General features: G+C 39.8%; 1 long non-coding RNA gene across 2 annotated transcripts in view; it reads left to right on the forward strand.

Annotated features, from left to right (window-relative positions):
* Positions 1-5,093: 5,093 nt before the first annotated feature.
* Positions 5,094-19,254, forward strand: part of LOC119031959 — a 31,299-nt gene continuing 17,138 nt past the window's right edge. Inside the window, exons 1-2 of one of the 2 annotated variants that reach the window (XR_005078752.1) lie at positions 5,094-5,530; positions 6,474-6,574. This is a non-coding gene — a long non-coding RNA (uncharacterized LOC119031959). Of the gene's footprint in view, positions 5,531-6,473; positions 6,580-19,254 lie in introns of both variants that reach the window. The other variant, XR_005078751.1, reaches the window with a different exon arrangement.

Genomic DNA, 19,254 nt, shown 5'->3' on the forward strand with positions numbered 1-19,254 from the left:
GAAATATTCTGTATGGCACTGAATTATAGTGCAAGTTAGAAATGATGATGTTCTGGACTGTCCCTTAAGGAAATAAATTGATTTTTATTTTTATTTTTTTCCCTCTGAGTACCACCAGAATATAATCCCTGTCCAAACACACATGTATAATCTGAACCCATCAGCTAACAACATTTACCTGAGGAAGAATCACAGCAACTGGTGTGTGGAGGGGTGAATGCTGCATCCCATAGGAACCTCTCCAGCTCTGCCGCTAACCTTCTAAGACCCAAGGCTTTCATCTGTTCATGTAAAATCTGAAAGAGCAACACTGAGCTTAGTGTGGCGATTAGAACTTGCACAACTGGAAATTTCCAACACCAATCAAACATCTGATTTGGGCATTGTTACGCTAGCCAAACAGGCAGAATAAGACAAACTTGCATGCTGTTAAGAGTAGGAGCCAATGAGGAGGCGATGCTCACCTCAATAATATCCCAACCTGGAAGATCACAGCACCGAGAGAGGAGGAGAAAAGGGAGGCTGCATGAGCACAGCACTGTGATATCAATATATCTGTATGTGTTACTTTATCTCACTTCATCCTGGACCATTATTTAGCATGTACGACCTGTGTGTTAGAGTAAATTGTACTTTTCAGAGCAGTTTTAATGCAGAAAACATTTACTGGAGTAGAATCATGACTTTTGCTCAGTCACAAGTTTACAGACAGTTTCAAACTTAGCTCCCCTTGCTGGTTTCTAAGATCTTCCCAACTCCAGCTTTAATAGGGAATACATGATAAAACCATTTGACACAACAGAAACTGTATGTTATGAATATGCATTCCACCACTGATTTGCTTGCCAAATCATAATATAATATGGAAGATAACAAGCAAAGAATGTAATTCATTCATTCAATCATTCATTCATTCACTGCAGATTGCATGTATAGTCACACTTCTGTGATTTGCTCACTGTAACAAAAGTTCATTCTAGTGCAACATCCTACCGCCTCTAGCTGAACGCATCAAAAAACGAAGGAATATCTCCATTTCCTGTCAAGTATAAAAAGGAAAAATGAGTTGGAAAGATGGTGGTCGCATCATAGAAAAAAACAAAAAAAAAAAACAACTATGAGCCTGAATTTTAAAATACTGCATGAGGCATCACACTGAGTATCTCATTTATAGATTATTATTAACAGTTTACTATTTTGTGGCCTTAAGCTATGTAACAAATGATTAGGATAACAGTTTTTAATACACTCAGAGTTTGTTTTTAAATGCTTGCTGTTAAGAGTAGGAGCCAATGAGGAAGCAATGCTCACCTTAGTCGTTTCCCAACCTGAAAGATCACAGCACAGAGAGAGGGGGAGAAAAGGGAGGATGCATGAGCACAACACTGTGATATCAACACAGCTGTTTGTGTTACATTATCTCACTTCATGATCCATTAATTAGCAAGTACCACCTGTGTGTTTGAGTAAGAGAGATAACAAGCAAAGAATGTAATTCATTCATTCATTCATTGCAGATGTAAAATGTAACATGTAACATGTAAAATTGCAAGTAATAATTATGAAAATGCACACAAATATAATATTATATAAATATAATATAATATAATATAATATAATATAATATAATATAATATAATATAATATAATATAATATAATATAATATAATATAATATAATATAGAAACAATAAGCAAAGACATGTCATTAATTAATCAATTCATTGCAGTTTGTATGTATAATCACACTTGCTCACCTCTGTGATCTGCCCACTCCATCAACAGCCATTCATCCTCTGTAGACATTCTGCCTTTCACAGCCACATCCATCAGAACCCTTTGGAAAATCATCACTTCCTGTAAAGTATAAAAAGGAAACTGAGATGGAAAGAGGGTGGCCGCAACATAATGCACATAATTCATTACAGAATGAACCAAATTATGAGCCTACATTTTCAAATATTGGATGAAGCGTCACACTGATGAGCTGACTTGTAGACTGCTCCTTACAGTTTTCTGTTTCGTGGCCATAAGATATGTTAAAATTTATTTGGATAACAACTAATCATACAGTATGTATGCAGTATATAGTCTCTAATTATGTTAAGTCAAAATACAAGTAGAATGAGAAGAAGAAAAATAAAAACTCTGACATGTTTTTAGCATCAACGTTTCATTGAGGAGTTTGGGAAATGCTGTCAGAGTTTGTTGTTACAGGTCTCAAACGTCAGTGACCATTTTATGTCCACATAAATACAGAGGGCACCTCTAACAAACTTAGTTTGAGTCTTGAATAAGCGCTTCTACTCTTACATTTGCTGATACAAGTAGATGGTCATAAAATTTCTACTGTAGTTACCTCCTTCATTGTGTTGGCTTCTTCTTCTTCTTCTTCGCCTTGTTCAACTGTGAAGAAGAGACATTTTGATCACCTGAAAATCTCAAAACACGGAATGGAACGGAACTTATTCGTCTTTTGAATGTTTTTTGTTCCTGTTGAGGAAAATCATTACTTTTACTCAGTTACTTTTGGAAACATTCTTTGAGTTACTTTTATTCAACAGTCCACCTGTCTTGTCTCCGTCATCTTCTCTGCTGCACTTCTACAATACAAGAGGTTTTTTTTGCTTTGTTTTTTTTAAAAGTCTGCCATCTGAAACATTTAAAGCACTACATTGTGTAGACGCTCCAAACAGCTTTTATCATTTTATTCAAGCGCTCCATTCTCATCAGCAGCTCCCAGCAATAAAACATTTCAAATATGAGAAATGTTCCCATTTAGTAGAAGTGACAAATAAATACAGGATAAAATAACTTACAGATGCTGTATTACCCATGATAGGAGAGAAGAATCGAGAAAATCAGACCGTTTCAAGCCTCCACAGAAGGGTCTCCTCTCCTCTCCTCCCCTTTCTGAGCTGTGATAGAGATTCATGGACACGATGGAAACAAGGGACTTTCCGACTGTAAGGCTGCAGGGAGGAGGAGCACGATGAATGGAATGTCCACCACATCCAGATCAGAGCAGAATAAATTCTTTATTGTCATTGTCATTGTCATCAACACATATAGCAGCTCTTTGTTTGACAAATATAAAATATGGACCAAAATGGATAAAAGAACATTTACAGCATTGACAACATTCACAACAATTTAAGTAATAATTAGTAACATCAACTCTATAATGTTCTTAAAAAGGGGCTTGGTTCTCAAATCTGTTTTTTTTTTTTAATAAGGCAGTCTGCCTTAAAAATATCTGTGTAGCTGTTGCAAATGCAAAAGTAATCCACTGCTTGTACTTTTTATACTCTTAAGTACATTTCAACAATAATACTAACACACTTTTTGAATGCAGGACTTTAACCAACAGTGAAGTATTTTTACAGAGTGGTATTAAAAGGAGAGCTTTGTAGCCGAGGCCTGTTTATTTACCTAGAAACAGAGTAGGTACAGAGTCACAGTCGACTGTAGAAGATGGAATTGTTCAATGGTCCGTTCGCTGGGTCTGCTCTGAGACACACAAGCCCCAGGACTCATGGCAAAATATCAGACAGTACAGCATTGTTGACCTGATCTCGAGAAGTTTGCCTACACGATCCAACAAAGCTCAGGCAGGCAAGATCCGCCTCTGAGGAACCTGTGGGCAGCATGGCCAGACTGCACAGGTGTAAACTGGGTGGTTCATGCCTGGGGAGAAAACAGGAGGGGGAGAGGAAATCATTGAAACACTTTGGCCCTGCCTGATGCACCGTTCCAGTCCTTGCCTTTTCCAGCGATCCCGTGGGTTTTAATTTGAAGTGGTATCACATTACCAGACAGAAGTAACTGTAGTAATATTACTGCAAATCCTTATTAGACATTAAGGGTATTAGCCTAGTCCGTTAACGCTTAAATTAATCCATTAATGCAACAATTTACTTTTGTAGCGCAACACCGAAAACTTGTAAAACAACCACTAAAGCTGCAAGGGACAACATACCACCACAGCAACCTCTAACTGCTGCTACCTGCCATTAGTGTAACAATAATTAGCTAGCTAGCTCAATTAGCTGAAGGGCTAGCTGTCCAGACAAGAAGCTTTGATGGACAGGCCGCAGATAGCTGGTTAGCACGCTACCTTGTGTAGTTATTTCTATGACACAGACCACAGACCTCAGAGGGTCAAAACTGTCACTGTGTCACATTCTGTTGGTCATTCTTAGTTAACCTCTGAATGGTTTAAACCAAACTTCTCTTACATATTGCTCCTTTAGTTAGTGGCAAATAAAGTACAATCCAAAGCAGAGAAAAAGACGGTGTTGAGCTGTGCTTTGAATGACTCATTAGAGGAGGCAGACTGTTTGTACAGAGTTCAAATGGCATGGATTAGTCTAAGTGATAAGTCTAAGCATATATGACATCTAACTGCTTCTTTTTAATGGGCCAATATGTAATAGTTTTTGTTGAAAACATTCAAAATCACTTCAAATTATGAACAGAGTGTTGGTTAAACGGCAGCATTTACGTTACCATTCCACTGTATTATGTTGTAGCGCTGTCTACTGAAGTTAGCATGCTAAACAGCTAAACAGCTGTGTTAGCTGTGCAAACACTGAGGCTGCACCCAAACACCCAGACTCTTGGACTTTGCAGGCGAGATCAAGGGAAGTCAGCGAGTCTTGAGGGCTGTCCAAACTCACATTTCATCCAGTCCGAGTGGACTTTGTGCAGACTTCACTGATTTATTTACCCACAATTCATTCAAATACAGATATGACTTTGTAGATTTTTTATTTTTTTTTGAATGAGATAAATAAGGACTTTATTATAACATTACTATAACGCTGATAAAACAGAAATATGTAGACGTGTGGGCTGTAGAGATAATCACATGCATTTTATTGTTGCTTCTGTCTATCAGAGAAATAAATGTTCTGCATTAGCTCCAACACAAGGGAACAAATCCAGAGGTGTTAAACTGAGATGTGTGGGCATGCTTCCACACTGTAAGTTACAGTAAGCTGCCTGCAAGATTGGTTTCACTTGTACATCCTTTCATTTTCATGACTGTTTAAAAATAAGTGTGAATGGCAATAAAAAGCAGCAGTGCATTACGTGGCACATGTTGGAATACTTTCATGTTCTGTAAATGTTGAGGGGAAGCCCCCAAAGAAGACACGGCCAGCTGTTTCATTTCAGCTTCGCTTCAGATCCTCCAGCAGCCTTTCAAATGCAAACACACGGAATCTCTGCGCCTGTTCTCTCTGGTTAAAAGTTATTCCTGTGTCATTTTGTTTTCAGTCAACACACACGCTGAAGCTTTAACAGAGGGCAGCAGCCGCTGGTAACCCGACCTCAGACCAGCTGCTGCGACGCTGCAGATTTAGCCCGAAGGCTCAGAAGTAAAAGTGAAACTGCACGCAGCACTCCGGCTCACTGTCACACCGTTTGCTCCTTCGCTCGGTTTATTCGTGGTTTACTCCCTTTTATAAGTGGATTATTCTCGGGGCACAACTTCCACGGGGAATAATCGGACGTCCGCTCGATTAAAGGTGAGTCTTCTCTTCTCTCATCCTCTGAATAGCGCCTCGCATCCTGTAGGTCCAGGGTGGAGATTTGGTAACGGTGATGCTTCATGAAGAGATGTGACTCCTGAAATGTGATTTTAAAGGAAATACAACAAATCATCCATGTAGAATCACGCCTCAGGCTGGTTTGTGGCGATATTCTACAGGTTCTGTAGGTGTTTATGGAGGTTTTCACCGTTGTGTGGAAAGAAATAAAGCATAATGCTAAAGTGAAAGTGACCGGGCGGAAACGAGTACATAATTAGCAGTAAGAGGCTAGCTATCATCTCTTCTCTTTCCTTTGTATTTTTCTTTATATCTCTTTCTTTGAAGCCGCTTTTTTATTTCAATATCACGTGTATTGAACAGCAGCTAGGCTCCTGTGCACATTTATTGCGAATGCATGGGCTATAATGATTTGTTTATTTATTTATTTATTTATTTATTTATTTTACCAAACATGTCTACGATTTTCCTCCCCATGAAAAAAAAATCTGACATTTAAACCTTTATATGACATACTGGGACATGTAACTGTCTCACACAGACGTATGTTGTTTTGGATTTGTTTGTTTGTCAGAAGCTAGAAAACATTCGGATCGTTTATCTTCCAGGCTATTTGCATTTCTATATATTGGAAAATTTAAAATCTGTCTTATAAGGTGACACGTGTCTGTTTTCATATACGTAATGCCATGACGTATTTTCATTGCATACTCAGAAACAGGCCACTAATTGCTCCAGTTTTCATGCTCTTATGAAAAATGTTGAGATCTTTTTTAATGAATATAGCCTGATTATCGGAATATTAGCCTCGTCCTGTGTCACTATTTGAATGTGAATCTGAGAGTGCATTGCTGATCCTAATCTGTGTTAACCGACCAAAAAACACGTAGGCCTAAACAAATCTGCTCACGTTGGTTTAAAGGGCTGCTGTCAAGGTGCTGCATCGCAAACAGCCGCTAGATGTCGCCAAATCCGACCGCAGCGTGCGCCATCGGATTTTCTGAGAGATGGTGTCCTGACTGTGTAAGGTATTTCTCCTGCATATTCTGAATGGATTGGTGTGTCAGGTGCAGTGTACTTATAGACAAATGTAAGGGTGACATCTTTACTCATCTTCTTGCAGTTCATTGCAGTTTATTCCCGTCTGCATTCATCTGACCTCACTATTTTGCACTTTAAATGTTCAGATGTCCACAAACACTGGGGCAAAGCAACTAAATACATTTACTTTCTGCACCATTGCATTTCAGAGAGGAACATGTATTTATATGGTGACTATATTTACTAAACTAGGTGAGATTATTGAATGTAAAGATAATTTTTATCACAGCAGATAATGGATCGGATGATGTAAACTGCGTTCCAGTACTGCCGTACTATTTAGTCTGCCAGAAAATGTTTTAGTCAGTCATAATAGTATGAAGCCAGCATGCTTTTCTCTGCAGAAAAAACTGAATCAACTAAGTCACAGAGTGAGCGGAGACAGACGACAGTTCTTTCACTGCTTTCCAGCTTGCATACTTTGTCTTCATACGTAAAGTTTGACGCTACAAACTGCAACAGACGTATGAGCAAGAGAGCCAAGGTTATACCAAAGTAGTATGCTCAAATCTTATGTATACTGCATGCAGTAGTACATGCTTAGTAAGGGCAGCTGCAGTACTAACTAAAAACATTTTTGAAAAAGGATAAGTATATTATACAACCCGAGTCATGTCAAAAAGGTTTAGACAGGGAGGTTTTGTTATTGAGGGTGACTGCCCTGAGCAGCAGTCCAGACAGTGGTGGTGGTTTTGGTGTAGGTTGTGGCTGATGACTCTTCTGAGAACGACAGTCTGATGAAATGCTGAAACTGATACATCTTGTGAAGACAGGGCAGTGATGCAGAGGGTGGAGGGGGCACGCAACAAGGCAGCATGACTGAAACAAGGCAGACAGAGACTCATAATTGAAAAGACAGCAGCAAGATGGTAGGTTTGATAATGTAGGTGTGAATGTGCGACTGGACTGATATGACTGGCTGACAGCAGATGTAATGAGTGAGCGTGGTTGAGAGGAATGAATGGCTAAAATGAGTAAAAAGCCTAAACTTGAAAAAAAAGACCTTACCGAACGTCCACAAGGAGCTTCAACAGTTTGTCGTCAGATTTTTATTGAACGTTATAAAGCTGATGATGAAGCTTATAGGATACACACAGTGTTAAAGATTAGGCCAGATTCGGTTTTAACTTGAGTCAAATATGAGCAGTCCTTCCAAAATATCAATGGCACAAACACTCAACGGAATAAACGTGGTGGAAGAAGTATTCACATCCTTTCTCAAGCAAAAAATGTCACCGATAGTGAGTAAAAGTATTCATAATGCAGAAAAATAGCACCACGCTATTTGATATTATTTTCTCGGATTATTGTTTCTGATTCTGTGATGTGAAATGAGCATTTTGCTGTTGTAGTTCGTCGAGGTAGAGATGATTTCATCTGTTTCACAAACCCTTTTGTCATTTACCAGCTACAACTTTTAAAATACAACTTACTGGACATTTTAACTCTGTGGTTGAAAGTAAGTGCACTTATTCAAGTACTTCACCACAGTACAGTTTTGATGTACTCGTTTTTGGGAAGACTTCTTATCTTAAAAATTGTGCTTTCTACTCTACTACATTTATATGATAGCTTTGGTTATGAAGTTAATTGAGTTAATTTGACACTGCAATGATACAAAATATAACAACAAATCAATGATTACGTATTGTTATGAGTTCTCTCACATAGACCACAGCAACAGTGTTATGAATCTAGATGCTTGTTGCTTGTTATGGATGGAGATGTGAAATGATGTTGGAGGGATTGATTGAGGGAGTGGGGTAAAGGAGTGGGGGATGACAGAAGAAGAAGTTAGGGTTATGGAAGAATGGACGATGGACCGGCAACAGTTGAAGGTGGAGAGATGGAGACTAAAAAAAGAGAGAGGAGGGAGAGTGGAAAGAATAAAACCATTTTGGGGGTAAGGATGTGAAAAACTCATCAGGTGCAGAAATGGGATGTGTTTGAGCTGCTGTCTTTGTTCTCAAACCTAGTTATGAAACTACTTTGGCTGATCCCAAGCTGCACAGCAATTTATTAAGTTAGTTAAAGTATCTGCAGTTTTACCAGCTGCAACGTTGATATAGTGCTTAGACATCAATACATCGATAATCACACTTGGGGGGGAAAAAAATGTTACTGAATTTTTCTGCAGAAAGAGTATTTTTTATTTCTGTAACCTCTATATTATTTCTTATATATTATTATTGCTGTATAATATCTGATTTGAACTCTTTTTTACTTTTGTGAGACTTTTTATTAGATAATAATTCTGCTCTGTAGTATTGCATGTTTCAGTAAGTCCGGCAATGACCAAACTTATAAATAAGTACTTTAAAAATGATACATTTTTTTAACTTAATTAAAGGTGTGATGTGTATGAATTTGTTACCAGAGAAAGCTAGATAGTTTAGTCAGCCATGCAGCTAGTCGCCTGGACTGAGAGCTTGGAGAACTGGGATAATGCTGTTGTTTCTACTGCTTAAGCTTTGGCAGGGGGCTAGCTGGTTAGCATGCTATCTCTGGTAGATAGCTCTTCAACACGATAGACAGACGTCTTTGATGTCAAGTCAAAAACTGTTTTTGTCAAGCTAATATTCTGAGTTTTAGCTAAGCTTTCTAAAGATGTTTTAATAATACTCCTACACATTTCACTTCACAAGTCATTTAATTACATTTTTCCTGTAACGTTGTTTGGTTTAGTTAAGTAAAGGATGCTCTTTGTACAAAGGTTAGGTGTTAGAGTATGTAGCATCCTGTCTTAAATGAACACTAGAGAGCACCATTGGACAACATTCAGATAATCACACCAGCATTGTTAATAACCACTAGATGGCGATGGAGCCTGTAATATAACCAACATGAACATGAACTCGACGCGCTTATCTGTTGCTCACATTGTGTTAGTGGCGTGTGAAAAAGGAAGCGTCACGGTTTCGGTGTTAATAACTCACTGGCTACCTTCCGTGTTTGTTTTTTGCTCACCTTGAAACTGAACTCGCCCGCTCACACACATGTTTGGAATTTGCATGTGCTTAAATGTACGTGGGGAAGGGTAGACAGACCACAGCAGTTCCCCTCGAGAGAAGTTGTCATCTAACTTTTTTTTACCACAGTCGCCCTGCAGAGCCGTTAAATTGGAGTCAGTACAGTAAAAACAGGAAATGACTCTTCTAAACCAGGGCAGTGGTATTTGATCATACTTTGAACTGAATCACGAGCGGCCTTTACATAACAGCGGTGCTGGAACCTTTGCTGCACAAGCATTTCTGACAAGATATGAGGAACTTAGACATCCCTATACCATCACCAGACGGAGGTTTTACACAAAAAGACAATCAAAGATCACAGTTAACAGGACATAAAAGTCCAAGGCCAGGATGTCTGTTTCGAATGCTTGAGTCTTAGGTATGTCTCAGTCCTGTTTCCAAGGAATCTGTTTTGCTGCTGTAATCAGTTATCATCAGTGAGCAAAAGAGATAAAAGGCTGCCACAGATTCATTCACATAGACAGCAGGAGAGACAAGTCATAGTGGTAGAGTTTTAAATCATCAAAAGGATGTAGGATTGTGTTTTTTTCCTTTGCAACTTGAGTTTTGGTGAGTCTAGTTGTGGCATTAAAGACCAAATAAAGAATTGTATTACTTACATGTGAAGGTGCGCCACACCTTTTTTTTTTTTTTTTTACCCCAAGATCTTCAAAGAACTGATCCTTGTGATTGGGTTCAACAGTATGAGATTGTCACGCTTAGATAACTGTCTCAGAAAGCATCAGAAAGCCATCAGAAAGCTGTCAGAAAGCCATTATTTCACGTTTTTTATCAGTTACAATGACTATTAAAGGAATGAAAACAAAAAAGAGTTTGTTTTTGTCGCTGTTGCTGTTGAATAACAGCTTTATTTCAAATTCACATCTTGACTTAAGACTTGGACCCCCCCCGCCCATCCGTACTGTTTCCCGGTTGCTATTAGCAGCATAGTTGAAAACTTAGCACAAGAATCCCAATTTGACCTAGAAATCCCACAGAGTGAAACACTCTTGCACTGTTAAGTTTGCAGGTTTTGTTACTTATTGATCGAGTAGAAAGAATGCCTGTTTTGAACCATCTTGATTCCAGGGGAAACACATACCAGCTAGGGAATACACTTTATCACAACACTGGAGCTCATCCATTCACTCTTGTTTCATCTCGGTTTCTTTCACTCATGCTCATCCTTTTTTTTTTCAATGTAGAGTTTCCCCAGCTATTCTTGTTTCTTCCACCATGACCTCAGGAAAATTCACCCGGCAAAAACAATGGCTCTTCCTGTTTTGGTTGTACAATGGCAGAGCTTTCTTTGTGCCATAATACAACTTTCAGTTTTTGAAGAATCTGGTCTGGTCTGGCAAAGCATCACGATGTCATGTTTTTTTTTTTTTTTATACAGCGATTACACTGTGCAATCAGTAACGACCTCAGAATGATGATTTAGAGCAGTAATGTTGTCTGTTCTAAGTTCAATAACACAAATGTGGTAGAATTCATGACGGTGGATAAGGCACGATAACCGTCAGTTTGTGTACTCCAGAACACGACTGCAACTCTTCGCAGTTGTGGTTAGTGCATACTCACGTAGGAAGCTTGTTTATGTGGTGTGACACCTTAACACTCTTGACTCTCACCATGAATGACTGTAGCACACGCCATGATTTCACATCACCAGCAGGGCCACAGATTCAAGCGTTCACTGATTCCTGCTCGAGCCGTAAGAATAACAAACCCCGGACTGACTGAGGGCACGAGGGCCCAGAACAGACGGCATTCTCCTGATCGTAAAAAGCATATTATCTGATCATTCTTATTGATATTTATGGTTTGGGGAAATGTCTGAGTGAAAAATTAATTAAAAGTACAGATATTTACTGTCAAAGAGCCTAGACCTTTGCATAACAGCAAAAAGCATGTTTTATTTGGCGTGTTCATAGTTTTACAGGACAGTCTACCCTAACTGGACACGATTTCATATGTTTTCTTATACTGAAAGATCAGACAAGCACCGTGACGTGACTAAAATCCTCAATAATCCTGTATCTAAGTGGGACCCTGTAGCAAGAGCAAATTTCCAAATATTACATCTCTCTAAACAAGCAATTCATAGAGCACAAACTGCTGATCCAGTCCCTTCATGAGAAAACATCACAATGACATTCAGGTCGTTTGTTGGAAATGCCTTCATGTTTTTTGAACAGTGGCTTCCCACAAAGCTGCGACTGTAAAAGGCTTTTGCAGTTCAGCCAGGATGTGTTTGCAGGGAGGGGAGGTGGAAGATAGAAACCCAGAATGGATTTCCCAACTCGAGGCCGGTTTCTTAGAAATGCCCTGTCTCCCTCCTGTGAGCAGCACCACCTCCTGGTCAGACGACGCATCGTCACAAAGCCTTCTCTCAAGTCACGTGATTTATAAGAAATCGAGCCTCCAGTTTGTTGCAGGGCAGAGAGCCTGGCAGTGAGGCTGTAAAGCTCTTGACTCAGCAGTTGTTGTTTTTTCTTTTCCTTTTATTGCGTCATGTGTTTGAGCAGTTTTATTTCTCTTATCTGAGGATTGCAGAGTTGAGAAATCTGTATTTGGGTTATTTGGCACATGAGCTGATCACTCAGACCCAAAATTTTTAAGCTGCATGCACGACCGCTGCCTCTCACAGGTGGGAGTTTTGGGTCTTGCGGTCGCGTCTCGTGACCTCAGCATGAGGCAACATTGTCATCACATTGGGGAATATTTTGACAGTCGTGTGCCTTTATTTGACATGTGTTTTGCATAGCCAATTTTTTTGTAGTGGGATTGTTTTGCAGCAGCTATATTTTGCATTATTCAAATTATCTGCATTGGTGGGAAATGGCGCTATTAGACAAAATATGACTCTGTGAGTAACATTGACACTTGTGGTAGGCAGGATAGTGTGAAGCTGCCAAGATAAACTTTTTTCATTTCAACTTTTTGTTTCTCTATGTCCAATTTAAAATCTGAGACAAATCTTTGTCTGAAAGCTGTTAGGTTTAGGCACAAGAACCACTTGGTTAGGGTCAGGAAAACAGCAGGGTTTGGTTTAAAGTCCTTGTTTTGGTGGCCACAAAAATGGCTGGAGAGGGTCACGGTTAGTTTTCCAACCCTAAGCCTAACCCCAATCGACCTTACCATGAAAAATAGCTGGCTTTGGTCACCACAAAAACAGCTGGAAATATCCCTGGAGAGTCAAACCGCAGTTGACTGCAGAGATGAAAGTCGGCTTGCATATTAAAAAACAAACAGACAAACAAAAAAAACACCTGGCAGGTATCCTGAGTTTTAGAAATGCGCTTTTCTAATTGAAAATAAATATCTGTGGTATGATCTTGAACAGGTCAAGCAGCCTGCATGTTTAGCATCCCTGCTCGTTGTTTTGTTCCTGTTTTCCGCTCTTGTTGTTTGTTGCTATGGCTTTGCAGCTGCCTCACCTGCATGTGGCCACACCCACAGCAGATGGCAGGGCAGAACAAAGGCATTGGCATCAATGGGTTGCATCAGGTAACTGGGGCATGTATTCACTGCCACTGACTCAAACGCAGACTGTTTCTATGTTATGAAGTCTTTTAAATGTCAGAAACACATCAGTTATATAAGATTGTTGCTGCACATTGTCCTCTGTAATGACCTCTGCTCATGCTGACCCAGTTCTGATATCAGAGTTAAACTGATGTTGCAAATAAACTTAAACTCATGGCACGCCAACATTTAACAATAACAGTCTAAGAAGAAGAAGTTCAGACATTCACTTGGAGGTTTTGGTGATGTTTTAAGTGTTTCCTGACTGAGGACAAACAGCATGTCAGCTGTGTTGAACAAGCTTGGCAAGCTGTTGGAATATCTGCAGCCCATTCCTGTTTATAGTGCTGCCAACCGCAGCAGGGATCTGTTAGCTCAGATAACCTCCAGTACCGAGATATACTGTGACACATATACCTACATACACTCTGACACGTATAGTGTATATCACCTGTAGTTCTGGGGTCGGCTGAAGGGTTGTTCTTGGCTCGTTCTAGGAGTTCACGAAGGTCAGGAATTCCTGTTCAGCAGCCAAGACCGAGAATTTCCTCAGAACGGACATTAATCAGCTTAATTCACTTACTTGCGTGATCTCCCTGCTCTTGGCTGAATATTTACAGCAGGTCCTGGCCTATGACATAGTTCAGGCTGATAGATATTAACATTGAACCCCAGAGGCATCTTATTTATGATGTGACTTTGAGTGAGCAATGTACTATGATTGATGTAGGTTGTCCCGGGAAATGTGGGTGGATGTGGCCGTGCACCCAGCAAGCATTCCTGAGAATTTCTGGAGATTTTTGTAGTGTGCAGATGTTGGAGTTAGTGTCATGACACCAGCAGCACGGTGACACAAGGCTTAAAGAATCTGAACAAAGAGGTGCAGCATCTTGAGGGCCGGGATCATTATTTTACAAGTTGGAAGCATAAATGTAGCACTTTGTGATCATTTGCTAATCCTGTTTGACATGTTCTCAATTTAAAAAAACTGGGCAATCGTTGATTCATTCACTGATTTTTACTGCCAGAAACACATTTTCAAACAAGTCAGAACTGGGCCAACAAAAGACTTGGAAAGTTGTTGAATGCTCCAAAAACATTGTTGGCAGAAGGGCAACCTCAGAAGGCTCGGTCATTCACAAATATGGATGGGGAGAGGTTCTGTGAAACACGTTAGTATAAAGGATAAATGGAACACAGGGTTTTGTTTTACACATCGTCCCAGTATTTTTGGAATCGCGGCTAGAGGTTTGCTTGCTACGGTGGTTATAATGATGTTCCTATGATGACAACTGACAACGCAGTCGTCGAGTTGTTTTTGCTGTAACTTACTGTCATTACATTTCCATTTACGGCATTGAGCAGACTTTTTTTGTCCAAGGCGATTTACAGTAATTCAGACATTCACCCGCTGACGGCGGTGGCTGCCACGCAAGGTGCCGACCAGCACGTCAGGAACAGTTTGGGGTATCTTGCCCATGGACACTAAAACTTGCAGACCAGGGGAATTGCACTTCTGATAACAAGACGCTGGCTCTACACCTGAGCAGGGTGTCGCAGGGTGTTGCTGCTGGAGCCAATCCCAGCCTTGTCTCAGGGTGAGGGCAGGATGCCCCCCAAGTCGCAACGTGGGGTTCAGTACGTTGCTCAAGGACACTTCGACATGCAGCTCAGCCCTGGCCGGAGCCGGGATTTGAACGAGTGACCTTCCCATCACAATTCGACCTGCTCTACCTGCTGAGCCACAGCCACCCCACAAAACGAATGGCTATAGAATAATGAAACCATCAGCATTAAGATTGGTTAATATGAACCTCATTTTCACGATGCAGTTTTGTCTGCCTCCAGGTACAAAATCTCCTGGAAGATGAAGGCTGACTGCATCAAATCAGCCTGGCTTCAGTTCTGTCTGCTTTCCTGTCTCCTTTATTGACGTGATATGTGTTGTTCTGTGTTGTTGGCAGTTGCCACACTGGTGAAAATGGATTGTCTTTTTGCAACAGCGGCGGCAGTAATAAATAAAAATGGTCAAAAAGAGCCTTTTTTTTTTGTATTCATACACTCAACAAAAAGATTTATGACAGAAGTGTGGGGGCACGAGATAAAGATTTCAGGAACACGTGCATGGTTTTCAGGAAGAAAGAAGTTTTACAGTCACACATACATGCACAGACACTTCAGTCAGTGTTCATGAAATATGTTCAGGTGTTCATGTGCGAGGCAGGAAAACACCAAAATGTCAGTTATGTATTTTTAGCTGACAGGGAGTCCTGCAGGGAGTGACTGTCACGAGAAGATTAAGTCTGAAGTGTTATTCTGTGTTGATCATGTGATGTGATCAACACAGAGTTACAACTTGTAGCCCTCATGAGGTGTTTTTCGGGATTACTCTACATGTTGTTATGTTACAACCATTATTACGATGATGTGGATTTGCATGTGGTTAGTGCCTGATGAAAATCAAACTGCAGCCCAGTTTGACAGGTTTCTTTCGCTGCCTGGTGCGGTTTTATAGGTTGTCAACCTGCAGATGAGTGCCATCTACTTCCTCCGTGTGTGTGTGTGTGTGTGTGTGTGTGTGTGTGTGTGTGTGTGTGTGTGTGTGTATGTGTGTGCGTGCGTGTGTGTGTGTGTGTGTGTGTGTGTGTGTGTTTCTGTGTGTGTGAAGGGGTGTGTGTACATGTTTGTGTGTAAGTAATAGACAGGGGTTTTGGACTTTCCAGTAAATCAGCTGACTCTACTAAAGTTCTCTTCTTTCTTTTTCTCTCTTTCTCTAATTTCCTACAGACCGACCCATGCCAGGACACAAACACACACACACACACACACACACACACACACACACACACACACACACACACACACACACACACACACACACACACACACACCAAACACACACACGAGCCTAAAAAAGCAAAGAAATCCAGCCAATATGCATTGCAACTTTGCCTCAGTAAGCAGCCAGAAACATGGCTTTGGTCTTTCCAGAAAGTCAGCTGACTAACAAGTCCCTCCTTCTCTGTCTGTCTCTCTCTCTTTCCCGCCTACATCTATCTTACACTCCCACGCCCACACACACGCACACACACACACACACACACACACACACACACACACACACACACACACACACACACACACACACACACACGGATGCTCTCACACATCACTGGATTTTTGGCAAACAGGCAGCTCCTGTTTAGAGAAGTATCACAGTTAAACGGATTTTGATTACGTTAAACAAGAATGAATAAACGTCTCCAACTGTGTTCTCTCCAACAGTGGTGGTACAGTGTTCAGTATTCAGATCCTCCACTTAAATAAACATAAGAATTAAACGCTGTGGAAATACAATATTACGGACAAAGGTTATGCATCGGAGAAAAAAAAATCTTAATGAATATGTTGCAACTTTGTGTTACTTTAGGCTCAGTTTTGAGAGAGTGTTGTTGTGCATGGTCAGGTTAGGTCTCAGGCACAGAAACCTCTCTGTAAAGGTTCGGAAAAGATCGTGTTTCAGTGCAGCTGGAGATTCAACTGGTGTCACATATACAAATGTTGAGAGAAATGCAGCCTCAAGATGTCGTCCAGGTTTAATGCCACCACCGCGTTAGCTGACAGTCCACAGAGTAAATGTTGGCAAAGCACTTTTAAGCAAACTTTATGTTACTTTATATTCAATTTTGAATTCTATGTTGTGACAACACTGCTTAGGCTCTGGTAAGGTTTAGGCACTAAAAACACTTAGCGTTAGGAAAAGATCACCATTTGTCTTAAAAGACCTGGTTTTGCACCATAAACTCGGCCAGAAAACGTCCCAGTGTTTCATTTAAGATATTCACTGGTTTCACATCAAAAAGTTTAAAATAGAGTCTGACATTTGTCACCACCTGACATGAAAACCAGCACAAAGATCATTTATTGTTAATGTTGATTGATTCTGTGGTTTACAGAAATGTTAACTGCCAGCATTTTATTCAGGCTGTGGGTGTTACAGTATTAAATATTATATTGGATTAATACTACTGATGCCTTCACATGTACATAAATAGCATTTTGCTCTTTTAACAAGTCCAGGTGGAGATCCTTCGAATAACTTTATATATTCTGAGTTGAAAAATCTGAAACAATATTTTGTGAGATCCTTGTGTGTCTAGTGCATGAAATCTTAATCTGAGAAGTAACTTGCAACTTCGTTTTGTTTCGTTTTCTTTCCGCTTATCCGTGAGGGTTGCGGGATGTTGCCGTTTCCCCCTGAGGGGCTGCGGGGCTTACTGGGGCCAAATCCAGTTCACACAATGGGCATTAACTTGCAACTATAGCTGACAAATAATTGTAGCACGAGTCTTGTTTGGTGGAGTAGAAGGAGACATTGCAAAAAATGAAAATACTTAAAGGAGCACTGCGCAGTTTTGGGGGAGGAATTTTAATCAGTTAAAAAAGTCTCTCATTGATTTACAGTTTTTTCCAATTGCTAACACACTAAAATGTCATGCATAGCACACATATTTAAACTGACACACAGAGAGCAAACCCTCTTCTCAAGTCTTCCAAACTTTAAACACATTTTCTGCTTTACACACATTTTGCAATTCAAAATGGCACTTCTTAAATGCACTGAACACGGTTTGCTGTATAAGACTCAATAATCTGACATAAAGTCACATGTTTGCCATTTCAGAACACTGCCATTCAAAATTACACTACATGAGCTAATTGGCCTCTATATGTTCCACCTAGCCAAACAATTGTTACTCTAATTATTACCACTTCAATCAGGAAGTAAGCACTAAAACACCATAGGTGAGCACCTTTTTTTTTTTTTTACAACAACAATGGAAGATGTTGCAGAGAGAGGAAGAGGAAGAGGGAGGGTGAGAAGGGGGGGGGGAGACAACAACTTTCAAATGAAATCAGAGCAACCTTAGTTGACCATGTCATCAACCATGGCTTGCATTGTTGCATTTTTATTCTGAGCATATTTGTGTTCACTCCAATGTAAATATATCTGTTGTGCATATGTTGCACTGACTTGTTTGGTGAAAAATTAAAAAAAAAAAAAAAAAAGTTTCAACATCATGTGTATGTATCTGCAAATATTTCTGTGCAAGTGAACTATTTGAAAAAATCTCTACAATTTGAACTATGTTAGTATTATGGCAAAGCATGCTAACGATGACAGTGTTATTCATTATGCCCAACAGTGTGTAGTTGGTTAGACAAAAATCTGTTACAGTTTTTTTCAATTGCTTGAGCACGATTTTGAATATAGGGCCCGGTTTTTCAAAACACTACACACAATTAGCACAACCATACACACAATTAGCAGAACACCTCACATCCTTTGCAAAATGAAACACTATTATAAAAACTATACACTACTTTATAAAAATTATATTTTGTTACCACATGAAAACACTCAAATTCTGGCTGAACCAGTTACACACTGCTGCACTTATCCTAAAACTCTTTTAGCAATTCTACTCCTCAGATATTTGAGTAATGTAAGTGAAGTACACAGAGAAAGTGCAAATATACAATACTAAAAATTACCAAATACAACACAAGACCAATGCTGAAGAGTGATTTATTTATCTAAATCAGTCAAAATTTCAACAAAAGATGTCGATGCTACAACAGTACTGTGCATAACATCAAAAACAAAACAAAACACACCCAATCAAAAACAACAACAAAAAGAAGATACTATAAAAAATATGGGGGCAACAAAAAAAAAAGAAAATCCAGCAGGGAAAATATTAGGGATTATCTCTTCGCCAAGCTAGATCAGGCCAGAGAATTTTGTCGTCATCACAAACGATATCTTCATTAGCAAGACAACGAGGGAAGAACCGCCATGAATTTCTCTGAGAGTTATTGCATCATTGGCCAGAACCATGTTTATGATTGCTCTTTCTTGTTCTTGTGTGAAAATAGGCCCCCTCCCTCCTTGTCGCTCTCGAACCTGAATCCTATGTGGAAAGAAATACATAGGATGTCAAAGGAACCAGCATGAACAGTGCTGATATGGTAAATACTAAGCAGTTGATAACTTTT

Source organism: Acanthopagrus latus, chromosome 13 (genome assembly GCF_904848185.1).
Source record: "Acanthopagrus latus isolate v.2019 chromosome 13, fAcaLat1.1, whole genome shotgun sequence".
In the NCBI taxonomy this organism is placed as follows: domain Eukaryota; kingdom Metazoa; phylum Chordata; class Actinopteri; order Spariformes; family Sparidae; genus Acanthopagrus; species Acanthopagrus latus.